This window comes from Eurytemora carolleeae, unplaced genomic scaffold (assembly GCF_000591075.1).
Source record: "Eurytemora carolleeae unplaced genomic scaffold, Eaff_2.0 scaffold550, whole genome shotgun sequence".
NCBI classification, from domain to species: domain Eukaryota; kingdom Metazoa; phylum Arthropoda; class Copepoda; order Calanoida; family Temoridae; genus Eurytemora; species Eurytemora carolleeae.
The window spans coordinates 192234-197731 of NW_019396833.1; the positions used below are offsets into that span (position 1 = coordinate 192234).

At 30.3% G+C, this 5498-nt stretch overlaps 1 long non-coding RNA gene across 1 annotated transcript; it reads left to right on the plus strand.

The window, feature by feature from the left end:
• The first annotated feature begins 640 nt into the window (after window positions 1-640).
• LOC111709194 (uncharacterized) lies at window positions 641-2615 on the plus strand. Its single transcript, XR_002766807.1, has 3 exons — window positions 641-783; window positions 1604-1695; window positions 1938-2615. It is a non-coding gene; the product is annotated as an uncharacterized LOC111709194 (long non-coding RNA).
• Window positions 2616-5498: the final 2883 nt, after the last annotated feature.

Genomic DNA, 5498 nt, shown 5'->3' on the forward strand with positions numbered 1-5498 from the left:
TAAAACTTTCAGATTTTCCCCTTCCATTCACACACTAGCTTTTTTTGTCTTCGAGCAGTCATAAGCCACAAGCAGTCTTCCATTCCACAGCATGCGAGTCTTCTGGCAATTATTAAGTTTTAAATGATAAATTTAGTTCATTGAAAACGCTATTTTCAAAAATCCAGCCGCATTACAGGAAATATGTTACCTTTAAGAAAGTTTAGAAGTTTATTAAAATTTGATGAATTGTGTCCTCAGTTTATAAACTTAAAGTTCACAATATTAACTGTCATTCCTGGGCATTACAAATTTCCACAAACAAAAATTCTAATTTGCAATTTTTTGGTTAAAATTGCAAATTTTAGGTGCCCTTAGAACTTAAAGAGTATAATGTTATGGTGCATCATTTTTATTGTTCATAATACTTTAAAAAATATGCCATTTTAGAGGAAAGATTAAATTTTTTTGGGGGGGGGGAAACGTAGGTTTAGCAATTTACATTTAAAGGAATCATCATTAATGTAATTTAAAGCGTAAATATAAATACCTTTATCTTCATCTTCTTCATCTTTTGCTTAAAGTGGTTGGATCTTTGAAAATCGCAATTTCAATGCAATAAATTTACTTCAGCAGCTCATTGAATTGGAATGTAAAACAGATTTACTTAAAAATCACAATCCATAATATTGAAAACAGATTTCATCTGTTGATTTGTACAGCTCGTATGGTCTACAAGAAATACGCAGTGTATCATCAGCCACTGTTTGCCAGCAGTACTGTGAATCCAACACCCAGTGTGAAGTAAGTTACTATTTTAAAGGGAGTGACCGGCAATGTATTGTAGATGAAAGGAGAATTATTTTTTAAATTATTTATTTTTAATTATTATATTGAATTTCTTATTCTTTTTTAATTTGTTCACAGATTTCTTATTATTCTTCAAATGTTTTCTTTTCAATACAAATTTCAGGAAATATACTGAAAATGGTTTTGAACACTGAGACATCACAGAAACCAATTACTGAATTTTCTCAACCTGATCCTAAACAAATTAGTTTACTGTAGAATTAATATTATAATAAATCCATACACTTGGCCATTATCCACCCACTAAAACTTAACTTTGGCAAAATAGTAAGTCAAAAGCCATCGGGTTGGAACACTTCTTGAAAATTGATGCAAATTATCATAGCACTTTGGATCTTTGAGGATTTAAGGAACTGTAAGTGTTATAATTTCACGTCACTCTCCATACAAAGATGGCAAATGTCCGATTCATAACGGTACCCTTGAATTTAAAGTTGTTGGACTTATTCTTATTAATCTTCAAAATGCCTTTTTTTGTTAAATACTTAGTCTGCAAGCTGTTTTAAGTTTTAAAATATTAATTTCACTTTCTAGGATTCAATTGTCAGGAAATAAATATTTTCTTTCAAATTTTTGGAAACCACAATTAATGTAAAAACTTCTTCAATGTTAATTGTTAAGGGAATTAAAGTGTTTTTTAAGATACTTGATCACAGAGCTCTCAATAAACAGTCATAGGTTCTAAGAATACCGTTGTAATTTGCGTTTCTTGAAATTATGCATTCAATCCATTTCAGCTGTCTCTTGTTTATAGGGTTGGGTTTGGACATGGCCAACTAATACTGGATATGCAAATAATGTTTGTATGTTGAGAAAAAACTCAAATATGTACTTTGGTACTTTAGGGTAAGTTTTAAATTCAAAAAAGCATAGAAACCAAAAAATAACAATAAATTTAAAAAATAATAATAATAATTTATGTTATCATGTTTATTTATGTTTGTTTATTCATGTTCTACAGAACTGATCAAATGGCATGAATCTTTTTACCAATATTTTGCGCTAAATATTTTTCTTTTCTGGGGAAAATTTTTTTTTTTTAATTTAATAAATTTTTTTAATAAAAATCCAATAAATTTTTGTTGTAGGCCTAAGAGTACATCTGGGATCAAATCCAGCATCATTGTCTGGAACTAGATTATCAGTCTAACACTAGATTATCAGCTGCTGAATTAGTATCATTGTCTGGAACTAAATTATCAGTTGCTGAATCCAGCATCATTGTCTGGAACTAGATTATCAGCTGCTAAATTCAGCATTACTGTCTGGAACTAGATTATCAGCTGCTGAATCAAGCATCAATGCCTGGAACTAGATTATCAGCTGCTGAATCCAGCATCATTGTCTAGAAATTGATAATCAGCTGCTGAATCCATCATCGATGTCTGGAACTAGATTATCAGCTGCTAAATCCAGCATCATTTTTCTAAAACTAGATTATTAGCTGCTAAATCCAGCACCATTGCTTGGAACTAGATTATCAGCTGCTAAATTCAGCATTATTTTCTGGAACTAGACTATCAGCTGCTGAATCCAGTATCATTGTCTGGAACTAGATTATCAGCTGCTGTTTCCAGCATCATTGTCTGGAACTAGATTATCAGCTGCTGCTGAACCCAGCATCATTGTCTGGAACTAGATTATCAGCTGCTTCAGAAACCAGCATCAATGTCTAGAACTAGATTATCAGCTGCTTCAGAAACCAGCATCAATGTCTAGAACTAGACTATCAGCTAGAGATATTTTATATTATTATATAAAACAAAACTTCTGGTTTGACAACTAATTTCAAATTATAGTATTTTTTTTTCTTTTAGTTGATTAAAGTTAGCAGTTTTAACATTTCAAACAGTTAAAAATATATATAAAAATATAAATAATATGGAAGTTGATTAAAACCACATTAAGCTTTCTTACTTATCCCAAGGGTAAAAATATTTGGCACTTTTTTTTATAAAAATCAAGTTGCACCAGTTTTAAAGTTTTCTTTGATACATTAAATAGAAAGATTTGATATTTTCTTTCTTGTTTGTTCTTAATTGTCAATGATATTCAATTTTGTTTGTTGTGTCGTTCTTAACATAACTCTAGATCAGTATTAACAATTGGTAGATATTCACAAACATTCACAAACATTATTTTTCTTGAAAATTGAGCAAATTATCAAGAAAAAACCTGAAATTTTCAAAGATATTTGTCAGATTATTAAAAATCTAGCTTTTTAGCCATTAGCAAAACAATTTTAAAATACCAAAAAACGGACAAATGTACAGTATTCAGCAGTTCAAGTCACATCTTTAGATATTAATATCTTGATGTTTTGAAAAATTGAAAAATCTACCTCCCCTAATGATCTCTGCTTTTTTTAATCGATGATTAAAGAATGAGTTATTATCTTATTCAATTTTTTCCTTTATGTATTTTGCTTATAATTTACTACTGTATAATTATATATTAAAAAGTTTCACGCTTATAATTTAACTTTGACAATAACTAATATTTTTACATTTTTAAAATTTAGATTTATCATAAACATTGTCCTTGTAACAAACTTTATTTTCTTAAACATAACCAAATCCAAAAGTTTGAAATATCAGGCTTTAAAAATGTTAAAAACTGCTTCTTAAGCACAATTTTTATTTTTAAGTTAAATCGCCACAGAAAGATTTAATTAAAAAGCAACATAGCTTTTAGTTTGGCTTAAACACAGATTTATAGTTGATTGCTTATCCTTAAGATTACATGGCTTAGATATTAAAGTTTAATATGAATTATGTAGATGTGTGTTATAAATATTATTTAGTTTTAAAGTTATGTCTAAATTATTAAACAAAAGAACTACAATTTAATTCCAAAATGTATATTTTGAAATATTAACTGACGGTTTTATCTTTAAAAGATAATAAATAATTTTTGTTTTAAAAAAAGCTTTTTAATTTATAACAATTGTATTTGCCAACATTGGATATGAATTATTATATAAAGAATTAAACAATGAATTTAGAATTTAACTACTTATTTAGGTGTGAATAAATATTTATATAAAATAAAATAATATTTACTAAGCTAGGCTTATATAGTGGTTCTTGGCGTTCCTTTATGTTTTAAATGATACTCTTTAAGCCACCATTTATTCTTCATTACATGAGAGCATACACCCATTCATACTGGTGCTATGGAGAATAGCTGATGAGCTTTTATGTCAGAATATTTCTTCTTGAAATTTTACTGGGACTACCCAGCGTAGTATCGGACCAACGCCATACTGACAGTGCTACTCACAATCGGAAATTCCTGATAATGCATAGGATTATGCTTAATTATAGTAGTTCAAGTTTTTGAATGTTACTTCTAAAATGTATTATAAGTTTTAAATTATAATATTCACATTAAATAGTTTACTGTCAAAAAAGTAAACGTTTTTAGTTGTTATAAACTGTATACTGCTTTAGCAAAGTGAGACACCTTGTGGTGAAAAAGTGAACTAAAGGCGACCCGAGATTAGAGAAAACCTTCCGTTCTGAGAACTAATATTCTGATGCAACGAAGTGTAATAAAATAAACAGATGCTAAATCCAGCACCATTGCCTAGTTACTAGATTATCTACTGCTGAATCCAGCATCATTGTCTGGAACTAGATTATCCGCTGATAATTCATGAGCGCCATTGTCTGGAACTAGATTTTCAGCAGCTGAATCCAGCATCATTGTCTGGAACTATAAAATTTGCTGCTGAATTTAGCATCATTGTCTAGTACTAGATTATCTACTGCTGAATATAGCATCATTGTCTGGAACAAGATTATCTACTGCTGAATCCAGCATCATTGTCTGGAACAAGATTATCTACTGCTGAATCCAGCATCATTGTCTGGTACTAGATTATTTACTGCTGAATCCAGCATCATTGTTTGGAACTTGATTATCCGCTGATAATTCAGCGCCATTATATGGAACTAGATTATCAGCTGCTAAATCCAGCATCATTGTCTGGAACTAAATTAACAGATGCTAAATCCAGCATCATTGTCTGGAACTATAAATTTGCTGCTGATTTTAGCATCATTGTCCAGTACTAGATTATCTACTGCTGAATCCAGCATCATTGTCTAAAACTAGATTATCTACTGCTGAATCCAATATCATTTTTGGAACAAGATTATTAGCTGCTTAATCCAGTACCATAGTCTGAAACTGGACTATTAGATGCTGAATCCAGTATCATTGTCTAAAACTAGATTATCTACTGCTGAATCCAGCATCATTGTCTAGAACTATATCATTTGCTGCTAAATCCAGCACCATTGCTTGGAACTAGATAATCTGCTGCTAAATACAGCATTATTGTCTGAAACTAGACAATCAGCTGCTGAATCCAGCATCATTGCCTAGAAACTAGATTATTAGCTAATAAATCCACCACCATTGTCTGAAGCTAGACAATCAGCTGCTGAATCCAGCATCATTGCCTAGAAACTAGATTATTAGCTAATAAATCCACCACCATTGTCTGGAACTAGACTATTCATTTTCATATTTTTATTCAACTACAACGCATGAGATATTACAAATAAGCAATCACAATTTTCTATGCAGTTTGGACCCGCCTTACCAGGGTTGGTTGTTTTGAGTGGTTGGCCTGAAGTTAA